Here is a 15,420-nt window from a genome sequence, read left to right as displayed (position 1 = left end):
CGAGTGCGGGTTACCACAATTAGTGCAATAGTCTTCCCTATAATCATCCTCCTCATAGGTGTAGTTGTAGCCTCCTGAGTATTGATCCATAAGAATCACTAAACAGACCACAATAGAGTCTTAAGACCAGAAAACAAAAATAAAAACAAAAACAGAGACTGGACACGGCCCCGTGTTCAGTGAACACAGCTCGTGTTCAGGGTCTGTATCTGGGCGTTTGAATTAAAAGTTACTGGTTTTGTGCAGCACGGGGGCGTGTTCAGTGAGCGCGACCCCATGTTCAGACTCTGTATCTGGGTGTTTTATGAAAAATATGTAGCACGGCCCCGTGTTCAGGCTACTGTTAATGCAAGCTAAACTAAAATGCAGAAAAATGTGCGCGCGTTTTAAAAAAGGTTTTGAAAAACTGATTAGGTCGTCGATTTTAAGCTTTCTTAAAATCCTTGTGTCCCCGACAACGGCGCCAAAAACTTGATGTGCGTAAAGCGTGTATAGTTTTTAATGTATATTTTAAGCCCTTTTACACTTTTTAGCCAAGTTTTAAATTTATAAAACACGATATTTACTAACACTAAACACACATATGGGCAAGTGCACCCCTCGTGGACGTAGTATAGTGTTGGTAAGATACCGAGGTCGTCCAACAACACAAGAGCTTTTAGTACCGGTTTATCCTCAACGTCTAATCAAATCAAAAGTTAGAAAAAGGTTTTTAAACTAGAAAAATAAAACTAACTAAAATGCTGAAAAATAAAATAAAAGTAAAACAGATAGACAAGATGAATCACTTAGATCCGAATCACTTAGATCCGACTCGTGTGTTAGTGTAACCTTTGATTATTTCCGCACTTTTGCACTTTTTAAGAGATTATCTTAGTTATTGTAGTAGGCTCCTCTTTTGAAGGTGACGTTACCCTCAACCCAGTAGTTTGAGTCAGCAAGGATACAATCCTAAAGGGTCAGATTATTGAAAGATAATTAGTTAAGTTATTAATGCATATTGTGGTAGGCCCCTCTTTTGAAGGTGACGTTACCCTCGGCTAAGTAGTCTGAGTCAGCACGGACACAGTCCTAAGTAGCCGGGTTAAAGTTTTAGTAGTAGCTTACTTATGAGGGGATCATAGAGTTTGGACCCCCGCCATCCAATACCGGTGGGTATTGAAGGAGGTCCTACTAAATTTGACCGAGGTCCTTTGCAGGATCTATACACTGAACAATGGCAAGACTCTTACCAAACCGTTCCCTTAACCCCCGACCAGGTAGCCAACATATCTCCATATAGACTTTGGAGATATGAATGGTGAAAATCTTTTATTTTATATAGACAGTAAAATAATGCCAAGACACCACGGACAAACGATAAGGAAGAATCACCTTCAACATAAGAAACTAGTTATTAAAGTCATTAATATATAACCAAATAAAAAGTGCGAAAAGATTAAAAATAAAAAGTATTACACTAAATACCTGTCTTCACCAAGTGATGTAAGAGACTTAGGCAAACATGGCCTTTGATTGTCAAGAACTCTTACGATCAATCTTAGATCCCGAGACGACTTACACACTCTATGATGGATGATGGTGGTGGATGATGGTGTTGTGATGGTGGTGGGTGGTGGGTGAAGTGTGATAGAGGTGGTGTGCCAAGGGATGGTTTGCAAATGAGCCAAGCACCCCTATTTATAGCCTGAACAGCAGCTCGGGCACGGCCACGTGTCCATTGGGCACGGTCCTGTGTCCATCCTCCTTCTCTTTCTTCATTAATTGCAGTTTGTCTGCATTAGTTGACCACGCCACCGTGTCCGCTGAGCACGACCCTGTGTGCAGAAGCGTATCTGTACTATCAAGATTTCCCTAGATTCTGCGAATCTTAGAGTTGACCACGGCCCCGTGTCCGCTGAGCACGACCCCGTGGTGGGCGATAGAAGCTTCTACATCTTTGTCTTTTCTGCTGACACTTGGGCACGCCCCCGTGCTCATTGAGCACGGGGTGTGTTCAGCCTTCTGTTCTGTTGTTTTGCTTGGGAAGATGCTGTCGGGGAGGCCGGGCATGCCACGTTTGTTCCTTTTCTTGTATTCATGTTAGATTTAGTTGCCTTTTTGCTTCTTTTGTTCATTTGAGCTCATTTAAACCTGAAAATACAAAAGGAACACAAAAACACACTTTTTCCAACATTAGTACTAAAAAAGGGTTAGTTTTATGCCACAATTGATGTAATTTATATGTTGCATTTTGTGCACATCAGTCGGTTTTATCTTTAGTTTTATTCGGCTTATTTCAAACGGGTTGATGATCTGCATGCCTTTCATCATCATCCATAATCGGTTAATGTTCTTATTAATGTTCTTTTAATGATTTATATTTGTATATAATCAGATTTAGGCTAAAAAAATGATAAATTCTGAGCAAGGGGCCGCAAAATTTCCAACATTAATCGAGGCTGATGAGCTTACTAAACAAGCTTCAAGTGCTCTTGATAGAATCCATTTTAGAGCAAAATACAGCTGGAACTCAGAACATGTCGTCTCTGTATGGTTAAAGAAAGCAGATTAAAGCAAAAGAAGCTTCAAAATCAGTTGAAAATTCATGACAAGTTTCATGAACTAGAGGTACTAGCAACTTAAATTGTGGAATTATTACTCTGATTTTTTTATTAAATTTAATTGCATTCATTTCAATGATCATTAGATATACCAATTTCAACTACCCTTGCTTCAAGGTAATTTCCATGCTTCTTGTGGCCCAACCTAAATGTATTTGGTGCACACCTTCCCTATGACCTATGGTATAGCCCATTAGACTAGAAATATTATGAAATGGATCCCTTATGTTGTAGATATGTTTGAATTTTTATGTCGAGCCCTGAATCTATTATCATAATTTTGTATAGGCTGAATGGTGCGGTGGTAGTGAGGCAATATATATCGGAAGCACAACGGATCCTGATACAATGAGTAAACTGTTTGGCATTTCTTCTGTTGATGAAATTCCTAGTCAGGTACGCTCTTTAATGTATTTTGATTCTTTTATAAAGTCCTGCATAATAAAACCATCTTCAATGGTGGTTGATAAGTCAACAGATGTTTGAAACCACTGTTGGGTTAAAACACTGTTTTTGAAGAAAAAGTGGAACCACTGTTTTGGGTTAAAACAGTGTGTTGAAACCACTTTTGGGATAAAACAATGTTTGAAACCATTGTTGGATTAAAACAATGTTGTTAAAATAGTGTTTTGAAACCACTTTTGGGTTAACAGTGTTTGAAACCACTGTTGGTTTAAAATAGTGTTTGAAACCACTGTGGCTACGCGCGTGTTGGTAAATGTTAAATTTGAGCAAATTGCTGAGTTGTTTGTGTCACACCCCCAAATTACCACATAGGGAGTGTCCCTGTTAGGCGTGTGACATACCAATAACGAGCCACCAATTACATTGAACCCATACAAGTTATAAATAAAATCCCCATTATTAATAAAAACATGCTCAACAAGTTTAAACGAAAATCAATAAGTTCAGCGGAAGCAAATAAAAGAAAACATAATTAACTGTTTCAGTTTAAATGTGTGAAATCAATTAACCCATCATTCGTATCCAATCAGCACGACCCATGACCACACCAGCTACTTCAGACAGCAAGTTCCAAATCCGTATAACCTAACAACCTGCGAGCATGCAACAAGTGTATCAGACAACGCTGGTGAGTTCATAGTTTTACGAAAACGTTGTTTACCAAGTATGTAGTTAATCCATTGAAGTTAATTCCCGAAGTAATGTTGAAAACAATGTTGATAATACCCCAATACAAGACGGCTTCTGATTATTTTGCCCTTTCTCCAATGCTCCTATCAAAGCATTGGTCATGACTAGGTCATTAGTTCAACACCCGTCCTCCCAGGAACGGGGTGAGGTTGCCAAACCTAAGTAGCGCTACTAACTAATACCATGTTACCTTCCTGGTAACCAAACAACACGGAGGGACTTTAAAGGTGATAGGAAGAGTATATTATCCAACATTCCCGTTTTTACCCAAAAGACTTATCCCTCCCAGGAATACCCACTGACTGTCCCAACCACCGGGACGCATGCTCAAGAAAGATGAACTCACCTTGGTTTGCTCGGTAGGTAATCTTAATTGTCAAACAATTTGGTCAATCCCGCCCTATTATAATTGCCACGTCTAATCAGATTAATTATTCATGTATTCATATGCGTATCTCTAGAAATCAACACACAGCATGATGACATACATATACTCACTTCATCAAATATTCATGTATTCATATATGCATTTCAAACAACCCACACAGATCATGTGATCCAATCATATTGTTAGGTGGCAATAATAAAAGCGGGTGATCTAATATGTACTATAACTAACAAGCCAATTAGTAGGATTTGTACGGCCCATTTATCTTTGAATTCGGCCACTTGAACTATGCAGCCCAAAGGTACGGGCCCAACATGAATGTAACGTGTGAGGCCCACATAAGTCAATCGGCCTAATTACGTATTGTGCGATAACTAATTTGTGTGGGGTCAACGTTTAACCTTTTATTTCTAATTGTGAGTGGTCCCCATGACCATTACTGTGAAACCCCCCCCCCCAAAACAAATATGGTGAACAGATTTTCGAATCATATGTGACTATTATTTCCTGAGTGGTACTCCACGCAAAGATACTTGTACCCTCATGGAACCCAGCAACATCTCCTCTAGGCAGCCATTAACAGAGCTTCTAGTATCAAACCTACATGTGTCGCATGCTGGAACGGGTTCGTTTAACATTTACTGGGAGTCGTTTTCATCACTTATAATCATACAACATGAATCATTCTTATCAACTAACAAACATCATCTATCCCACTTAACCATATAGCCGGTTTCACGTCAAGCAATCATCGGCATCGGTTTTTAATTATCATCTTTCATAATAGCATGAATAACATATACAGATGCAAACTAAACACACAGGCCACCTACACACTTTCACGAAATCTACAGCCGGTTAGTCGTAACGGTGCCCGTTCATGTTACGATTACATATTTACGCATATTCAGATTGGAAAACTTCTTTTATATAGTACACGTTCAATCAAGCATGACCATACTCACTTATACTAAGAATTACTAAAATTCCTAAACATCGTTCATAAGAAGAAACATGCACACGTATGCCCAAACCGTCACACATAACTTCACATACATGCTTTCATACTCCACCCAATATGGATAGATATATATATATATATATATATATATATATATATATGCATGCCTACGGATTTACATACAGTAGTTCAAGTTCACAAAGCATATACAATCAAGCATGATATCACGTCAATATGGATTCAAAACTCGGACTGAATTCGAGGTAACGCGTTGATATATTAAGCTACGAGGTGAACGAGGCTTACCGATAACGGTGGTGTTCTTGAGAGTATGGTTACACGTCAACTGTCGCACAAAATAGAGGAAGAGGGTGATGGTTGCTCGGTCGCCGCTGCGTGACAGAGAGAGATGAGGGACGATATGTAGGGGAAACAGGTATCTAATGATTAGGATCCTTGTAGGTTACGTAGATGATAAAGGGGCAATGGGTGTGGGCAGTTTTGGGATTAATCATGGGCTGAATCCAAGAACAAATGATGGGCTGCCAATTAACGTAGATGTGGGGAGTGGAAATGTGCAGCAACATGTATGACATGTGTTATATTATATTTATTTTATTATTATTATTATTATTATTATTACACAAAACCTACTAATGAATAATTAGTTAATTATTTATAAAAAGAATAGTGATCAATGCTAAGGTTCGGGCCCCATAAGTTTTCGAGCTATGCGAGTGGCTTGAATCGACACGCGAGTCAAGTGTTTTGGTTCAAATGGTTCGGGTCGGTACAACACGGTGAGAATTTGGTTAATTCATCAAATAAAATGACCACAAGATTTGATTTATAAAAACGAAACAAACGGTTTGTACCTTGAAGTTACGGGTTGTCACATCATCCCCAACTTGAAAGAAATTTCGTCCCGAAATTTAGCACGTAGTTACTGAGGAAGCTAGTTAAGTTGCGTGGTTTCTTGGTTTTTCTCGGGGTGTCACATCATCCCCAACTTGAAAAGGAATTTCGTCCCGAAATTCATTAGTGGTAACAGAATTAGATTGGTCGTTAGGAAAAAAAGTTAAGGAACCTTGACTTCCTGGTCCATGTGTTCGATAAATTCCTCCGGTAAAGGTATCGCACGTGTTTCATCAGACGTCAGTTAAGCTTGCCACGCTTCCCAAGCATCCCACATCCTCCCAGGGTGTTGTGTATTGCCTGACACTGATCATGCATAGATCAAATTCAGAGATATCAGGAGTTGGCACCTCGTGCCCTATAGTCGCCTCTCTCAGAGGAATATTCAAAGGCTGTGAAGATTCGTCATTTCATTGATTGTAAGAAAATGTGCTAGCAACGTGAGTCCATCAACGATCACCCAGATGATAATGTTTCCGTTTTAAGTTGTAAGTAGACTAGTGGCAAAATCCATGTGTTTCTGATTGCTAATACTTCACTTCGACTCTCCCACAAGTCAATCGTCATTCACATACATTGCCAGGCGGGCCTTCATGCCCGACCACCAGTACAGGGTTTATAGATCCTAATATCTCTTATCAAAACCCAGATGCTTAGTATATCGCGGTCCGTGTGCTTCGCCTGCACCAGTTCCTTAAGGTTGTTGTATGGTGAAGTCCATATTCGTTCCATGAAGTAGCAAATATCGTCCGACCTGCCAAAGGTTGCTTCCCCATACCCTGCATGGGTTAATCTTGAGAACTTTCTTCCTTCAGTTCTTCGGTTTGAACAAGGCGAGTCTGATCAAGTATGTTAGAGTGGATAGCAAGCTGCAAAGCTCGTGCACGTCCAGGTTTCACGATCGTATTCATCTAGTAGCTCCATCCAGCGATGTCGTTACATGCTTAGCTCCTTCGAAACAAGGGTATACAGGAGGCCCTTGTGATCGGTCTAGGTAGTTCATTTGGTACCGTCCAAGTAACGCCTCCAACTTAAATCCAAAGATCATGGCTTCCACCGTAGGTCGTGACTCAGTTCTTCCTGTAAGTCCACCACGTGGGTCATCTCCTTCTTATGCTGCGTCGATGTGTAACTCGGACTCTGATTCGAACCATCACGGTATACTGCCAGATCATCGGTACCTTCGGATAGAAGTGATGTTCAATTCGTTGCAGGGTTGAGTTTCAAAAGCTGAGAAGACGTCCAGCTACTTTGGTTCCGATGAGTTCACCGCTCCCCGTTGTGCTAACGAGGTTAAGGTTGCGCAATCTTCGAAAATCCTGTGATGAATCTGTGATAGTATCCAGTGAATCCAAGGGATTGCTGTACCCCAGAAGGAATCTGAAATTGCATAAGATTAATCTGAAATTCCACCTGACGGTGTGGAGGTAAACAAGGTAACTCTTCAGAAAACATGTCAGAAAATTCACGAACAACTGGAAGATCCTCGATCTTCCCTTCTTCAGGTTGCGAATTGGTGACGAGTGCTAGAATAGCAGGGTAGCCCTTCAGTAGACACTTCTGGGCTTTCATGACTAAGACGATGCCAACAATGGCACCACTACGATGATCTTGAATTGATAACGATTCTCCACTAGGGAGAGGGATACACATGACTTTTCTCTTTACAGAGAATTTTCGCTCAACGACTACGTCAAAACTTACAAGAATATCGGGAAGTGGGTCAATGTCGAACACTTGACCCAGGAGATCAAGTTTACAAACAAAGAACATGAGAAGCTTCTATCGATGTACTATCAGCTAATTTTACTACATGCTTATTTTACTAGAGGGGTGGGAGTCAGTCCTAACTGAAGACTGAACCCTAAGGCACATAACTCCAATCGAAACAAGAGTCAAATAAAACAGAAGCAGAAAAAGATCATTCCAAGAAGACGTACCGGTCTCAACATTGCCATCATTGCGAGTTTCCCCCAGTGCCAATAGTAAATACTCTTCCACGTGCTCCGTTCCCACCATTTTTCCCATTGTTGTCGCTCCCAATATTGTTGTTGTTGCCAGCATTCTGATTAAGCTGAGGGCAATCCCTCTTAAAATGACCCTCATCACCACACTGAAAGCACCCCTTTTGATTTCCCCGAATCTGTTGAGACTGTTGCTGTGGCTGCTGCTGCGGCGGCTTTGGGAGCCAGACCCTACAATCTTTGGCCATATGGCCCACCTTGTTGCACCTATGACATACTCGGGTGCACGGTCCGCGATGGTGGAACATACACTTATCACACTTTGGTAGCTTTCCCGCGTATGAACCCTGATTTGAATTGTTGCTCTGATTTTGGTTCACAGAGGATGTCTGGCTGAAACTACGGTGGATGCTGTTGTCTGCCCTTTTCTGAGATTGGCTGGCACTGGTTGCTTTGTCAGTATCGTTCCATTTTCGCTTGTGATCACTAGCAGGTGTGGTAGCTGTAGCAGTCGGGGTAGTAGCAGAAACACGTGGCGGCAAGTTGCCACGTTCGACCTCTTGGTCAGTAATCTTATGTGCCAAACGGACGATACGGGGCAGATTGTCTAAGTTTGCAGCAGTAACGTACCCCTTAACAGCTGGTGCTAAGCCCTTGAGATACAACTCAATTCGCCGGGGTGGAGGTCGAGACATGTTAGGGCACAAAGTTGCTAAATCATTAGACCTCCTAGTGTATGCTTCAATCTCAGATCCCTCCATTTTCAGATTGTAGAACTCGTTCTCCAGTTTCTGAACCTCATCACGAGGACAATACTCCTCTCGCATCAACTCCTTGAAATCATCCCAGGTAGTGGCATTCGCCATCTCAATACCCAACATTTGTACTTGGGCATTCCACCAAGTTAAGGCACCATCCTCCAAAGTGCCTGTAGCATACTTCACACGGTCCCCCACGGGACAGTTGCACATAGCAAATACTGATTCAGCCTTCTCGAACCAACGCAAGAGTCCCACAGCCCCTTCAGTCCCACTGAAGGTCTGTGGCTTACAATCCATGAAGGTCTTAAACGTACAAACAGGTAGAGCAGGTGGGTTGTTTTGATTCGCAGGTTGACCTAAAACGTAAGAACGTACAACGCAATGGTAAGATTCGAGTATACGACACAAGGATATAAGGTAATTGGCACATATCGTACCAGCCTGGTAAGCCGCTAGGGCTTCAGCTACACGAGTGTTGATCAAGTCGGTTAATTCGGCCTGGGTCATAGCAATGTGACCACGTCCACCACCTCGGCCTCCTCCACGTCCACTCATGGTTCTATATAAGAGAAGGGAACAATCTTAAGGGTTGAAAGGAGGTAAAAGTCGAGTATCACATTGAAATCTACAAACTACCAAGTTTACACACAATAGGGCAGAACCCTTCCCACGCTCGTTAAGCCTCACTGGGACTTGCATGCACCTCGCGTTATTATTATGTGTGCACCCATAATAATAAGGCGATTTGCATGCTTATCTCAGTGCCTCTTAACTTGCGCTAAAAGGTTCCCCACATTCAAATAGCATGCGAAAAGTTTTATATGATCAAGAATCACAATAGTCGAAGGGTAGTGTCGCACTAACAGTTCAAATAACAGGGGTTGGTAATATAAGGGCTCATGCTGTTGTGCCAAGTGTGCATTCACGTGCAATATCATACATAAGTGTACACTAGATATACTATGCAATCGTAAATGAGAAACGAACCTTGCAGTCTGGAGCTGAGTGTCATGGTCGATTTCGGTACTGTTCGGTTATAGTCTGGTTTTATGAAAACGTTTTAAAACCAAGTTCACTATAACCAATGGCTCTGATACCAAACTGTCACACCCCCAAATTACCACATAGGGAGTGTCCCTGTTAGGCGTGTGACATACCAATAACGAGCCACCAATTACATTGAACCCATACAAGTTATAAATAAAATCCCCATTATTAATAAAAACATCCTCAACAAGTTTAAACGAAAATCAATAAGTTCAGCGGAAGCAAATAAAAGAAAACATAATTAACTGTTTCAGTTTAAATGTGTGAAATCAATTAACCCATCATTCGTATCCAATCAGCACGACCCATGACCACACCAGCTACTTCAGACAACAAGTTCCAAATCCGTATAACCTAACAACCTGCGAGCATGCAACAAGTGTATCAGACAACGCTGGTGAGTTCATAGTTTTACGAAAACGTTGTTTACCAAGTATGTAGTTAATCCATTGAAGTTAATTCCCGAAGTAATGTTGAAAACAATGTTGATAATACCCCAATACAAGACGGCTTCTGATTATTTTGCCCTTTCTCCAATGCTCCTATCAAAGCATTGGTCATGACTAGGTCATTAGTTCAACACCCGTCCTCCCAGGAACGGGGTGAGGTTGCCAAACCTAAGTAGCGCTACTAACTAATACCATGTTACCTTCCTGGTAACCAAACAACACGGAGGGACTTTAAAGGTGATAGGAAGAGTATATTATCCAACATTCCCGTTTTTACCCAAAAGACTTATCCCTCCCAGGAATACCCACTGACTGTCCCAACCACCGGGACGCATGCTCAAGAAAGATGAACTCACCTTGGTTTGCTCGGTAGGTAATCTTAATTGTCAAACAATTTGGTCAATCCCGCCCTATTATAATTGCCACGTCTAATCAGATTAATTATTCATGTATTCATATGCGTATCTCTAGAAATCAACACACAGCATGATGACATACATATACTCACTTCATCAAATATTCATGTATTCATATATGCATTTCAAACAACCCACACAGATCATGTGATCCAATCATATTGTTAGGTGGCAATAATAAAAGCGGGTGATCTAATATGTACTATAACTAACAAGCCAATTAGTAGGATTTGTACGGCCCATTTATCTTTGAATTCGGCCACTTGAACTATGCAGCCCAAAGGTACGGGCCCAACATGAATGTAACGTGTGAGGCCCACATAAGTCAATCGGCCTAATTACGTATTGTGCGATAACTAATTTGTGTGGGGTCAACGTTTAACCTTTTATTTCTAATTGTGAGTGGTCCCCATGACCATTACTGTGAACCCCCCCCCCCCAAAACAAATATGGTGAACAAATTTTCGAATCATATGTGACTATTATTTCCTGAGTGGTACTCCACGCAAAGATACTTGTACCCTCATGGAACCCAGCAACATCTCCTCTAGGCAGCCATTAACAGAGCTTCTAGTATCAAACCTACATGTGTCGCATGCCGGAACGGGTTCGTTTAACATTTACTGGGAGTCGTTTTCATCACTTATAATCATACAACATGAATCATTCTTATCAACTAACAAACATCATCTATCCCACTTAACCATATAGCCGGTTTCACGTCAAGCAATCATCGGCATCGGTTTTTAATTATCATCTTTCATAATAGCATGAATAACATATACAGATGCAAACTAAACACACAGGCCACCTACACACTTTCACGAAATCTACAGCCGGTTAGTCGTAACGGTGCCCGTTCATGTTACGATTACATATTTACGCATATTCAGATTGGAAAACTTCTTTTATATAGTACACGTTCAATCAAGCATGACCATACTCACTTATACTAAGAATTACTAAAATTCCTAAACATCGTTCATAAGAAGAAACATGCACACGTATGCCCAAACCGTCACACATAACTTCACATACATGCTTTCATACTCCACCCAATATGGATAGATATATATATATATATATATATATATATATATATATATATATATATATGCATGCCTACGGATTTACATACAGTAGTTCAAGTTCACAAAACATATACAATCAAGCATGATATCACGTCAATATGGATTCAAAACTCGGACTGAATTCGAGGTAACGCGTTGATATATTAAGCTACGAGGTGAACGAGGCTTACCGATAACGGTGGTGTTCTTGAGAGTATGGTTACACGTCAACTGTCGCACAAAATAGAGGAAGAGGGTGATGGTTGCTCGGTCGCCGCTGCGTGACAGAGAGAGATGAGGGACGATATGTAGGGGAAACAGGTATCTAATGATTAGGATCCTTGTAGGTTACGTAGATGATAAAGGGGCAATGGGTGTGGGCAGTTTTGGGATTAATCATGGGCTGAATCCAAGAACAAATGATGGGCTGCCAATTAACGTAGATGTGGGGAGTGGAAATGTGCAGCAACATGTATGACATGTGTTATATTATATTTATTTTATTATTATTATTATTATTATTATTATTATTATTATTGTTATTACACAAAACCTACTAATGAATAATTAGTTAATTATTTATAAAAAGAATAGTGATCAATGCTAAGGTTCGGGCCCCATAAGTTTTCGAGCTATGCGAGTGGCTTGAATCGACACGCGAGTCAAGTGTTTTGGTTCAAATGGTTCGGGTCGGTACAACACGGTGAGAATTTGGTTAATTCATCAAATAAAATGACCACAAGATTTGATTTATAAAAACGAAACAAACGGTTTGTACCTTGAAGTTACGGGTTGTCACAGTTTGACTTTGGTCAAACAACGGGTTGACTTTGGCCAAACAGCGGTTTGACTTTGGCCAAACAGCGGTTTGACTTTGGCCAAACAGCGGTTTGACTTTGGCCAAACAGCGGTTTGACTTTGGCCAAACAGCGGTTTGACTTTGGTTAAACAGTGGTCAAACAGCGTTACAGTGGTTTGAGTTTGGTCAAACAGTGGTTCAAGCATACCATTGTTGTCTTTGTTAGCATATAGTTTATTTTTAGTTTTTGTCAAACCTCTTTGCATTTCTAGGGTTTATAATAATATAATTAATGATGATAAGAAGTGGATTTCCTTTACTTATTATGCAACAAAAGCTGCCAATTTGCTGAATAATTTATCGTTGGATCAATCAAACATTGTTGAGTCAAAACAGTGTTGTTAAAATAGTGGTTTGAAACCACTTTTGGTTTAAAACAGAGTTTTAAACCATTGTTTGGTTAAAACAGAGTTTTAAACCACTGTTTGGTTAAAACAGTGTTTAAAACCACTGTTGGGTTAAAACAGTGTTTCAAGCCACTGTTGGGTTAAAAACAGTGTTTGAAAACACTGTTGAGTCAAAACAGTGTTGTTAAAACAGTGGTTTGAAACCACTCTTGGGTTAAAACAGATTTTAAACCACTGTTGGGTTAAAACAGTCTTTGAAACCACTGTTGGGTTAAAACAGTGTTTCAAGCCACTGTTGAGTTATTTTTACCTTAAAAGTTTGGTTTTTAATATTTAAAAAGAAAAAAAAACCTTAATTGTCGCTATTGAGCGCTAAACATCAGATAGTGATGATTCAGCGCTACGCTATTCGCTATAGCGTTCATCATCGCTATTAACAACTATTAACGGGCTGATTTGACTTTTTGTCTAATGTGTCAAAAGAGTCGATGTTATTGTTTTTTATTGTGTAGTTTCTCTGGTGATGTAGGGTGGCTTTCCGTGCTTGCGATCATAAGCCTGAGTGAGTTCATTTATTTTATGATTCTTTGGGGACTGATCTTGCTGTTGAAGACTCTGAATCAATGGTTGATTTAGGGTTTCTTCAGTTTGGGTAATGTGATGGTTGATTTAGAGATTCCGAAACCGTAAGTTTTCTTCTCTCGTTGTACATTGATCACACTCCACCACATGTTATTTGCGTTTGATTTTCAATGTTAAACCCAGATTATTGCTTCCGATTCTTATTTTCGTCAATCAATCCTAATCTGCATCTTAATCTTATTTTCAGTGTTCAATCAGGATTATTGCTTTCGTTTGTTAAGTTATTGCATCTGATTCTTATCTTCGGTTATTCGATGGCTTAGTATTTTTCTTAACCCTTCCTTTGTTTAAATTATGTAGATGGTCATGTGGTTTAGTGTCCATTACGGATTTAGTCCTAAATACCATTTTTTTGTATTTTGACCCTTAGTGGCACTGCTCTTGAATCGTTATTTGTTCAGAATGCTAGAGATGCCCTTTTTCAAAACATCTTTTTTAATTTTTCATTAAATCCTACATTAATATTATTACCTCTTTATATTTGCAGGGAATTTAAAATTGAAATGCTCTTACTTGGCTCATTCACAACTGGTGCCATTTTGTTGGTAGTTATTTTTTGCCTTCATGTTCCTTGTGAAGAATTTTAAAACTAGCATGAAACATGGTCAATATCTACAGGATGGACTCTCAGAGATTATATATTCAGGGCTATGTTTGATCTGTAACCAAGTCACTAATAAACGGTTTATGTTTAATATGTAATATGACGCTTTATTTGTATTTTGTTATATTTTATTTATATACAAATGATTTATCTAAATTACTTTCTCGAGCCCGGGAAGCAATCCCGGGTAAAAACCTAGTTTCTACATATACAAAAGGAAGTTAGGGGAATACTGCCATGCAGCTGCGTGGCGCTTCCTTATTTGACCAACCATTTTATTATTTTATATTCTTTTTAAAATTACGGTTTCGTCCTTAATTTACAATAAAATTACGTTTTCGCCCCCACATCAAAATAAAATTATGTATTTGTCCCTCGCTCAAAATTACGATTTTGCCCTCGGTTCAAAATTTTGCTTTTCTCCCCAGATTACAACTACAATTTTGGCCCCAGTTCAAAATAAATTTTTGCTTTTGCACCAAACTAAAAATGACGATTTTGCATTTTCTCCCCCGTTTCAAAAATTATGATTTTGCATTCAGTTTAAAATTATGTTTTTGCCCAGTTCAAAATAAAAGTATGCTTTTGCCCCCCAATTCAAAATTACAATTTTGCACTCAGTTCAAAATTTTGATTTTGCCCCAGTTCAAATTAAAAATATAGTTTTGTCCCCAGCTTAAAATTATGATTTTGTCCTTCGTGCAAAGTTATATTACGATTTTGTCTCTGGTTCGAATTTATAGTATTGCCATCACTTTAACTTTTGGCAAATTACGATTTCTCCCAAGTAAACAAATACAACTTTGCCCTCAGTTCAAATTACAGTATTGCTATCGTTTTAGTTTTTTTTAGCAAAACTATAAAAGTGTTTTTTTAATTTGTTAACTGGATTTAATTTTCATGTCAACTGTCAAGGAGCTGCCTAACACTCGCTCATTAATCCTCACAAACTACAGTTTTGCCATGAGCTCAGAATACGGTCTTGTCATCGTTTTAGTTTTTTTCCTAACAAAACTATAATAGTGTTTTTTTTTAATTGATTGAAAATTATTCGGCCATCGCCCCGCAACGCGGGCGGGGCATCAACTAGTTATTGTATACAATAACAAAATCAATCATTAACAGTTGTATTTTTCTATTGGTTTATATGAACTAGGTTATTTTCCTGTGAGTTGCGGCGTCACGTTATCGCAGGCATTTGAATAGTATCGGTTAGGCTCGTTATAGTACTTATAGTAC

At 39.5% G+C, this 15,420-nt stretch overlaps 1 long non-coding RNA gene across 2 annotated transcripts; it reads left to right on the top strand.

Moving 5' to 3' along the window:
* The first annotated feature begins 2,786 nt into the window (after positions 1 to 2,786).
* On the top strand, positions 2,787 to 14,337 carry LOC110909552. Of its 2 annotated transcripts, XR_002575441.2 has the most exons (4): positions 2,787 to 2,999; positions 13,465 to 13,621; positions 13,765 to 13,839; positions 14,065 to 14,337. It is a non-coding gene; the product is annotated as an uncharacterized LOC110909552 (long non-coding RNA). The 2 variants fall into 2 exon arrangements; XR_002575440.2 differs by lacking the exon at positions 13,765 to 13,839 and having other exon boundaries at positions 2,789 to 2,999.
* The last annotated feature ends 1,083 nt before the right edge of the window (positions 14,338 to 15,420 follow it).

The sequence above is a fragment of the Helianthus annuus genome, chromosome 15, assembly GCF_002127325.2.
Source record: "Helianthus annuus cultivar XRQ/B chromosome 15, HanXRQr2.0-SUNRISE, whole genome shotgun sequence".
In the NCBI taxonomy this organism is placed as follows: domain Eukaryota; kingdom Viridiplantae; phylum Streptophyta; class Magnoliopsida; order Asterales; family Asteraceae; genus Helianthus; species Helianthus annuus.
The sequence above is the reverse complement of the archived record's forward strand: the minus strand, read 5'-3'. Positions and strand labels throughout refer to the sequence as shown.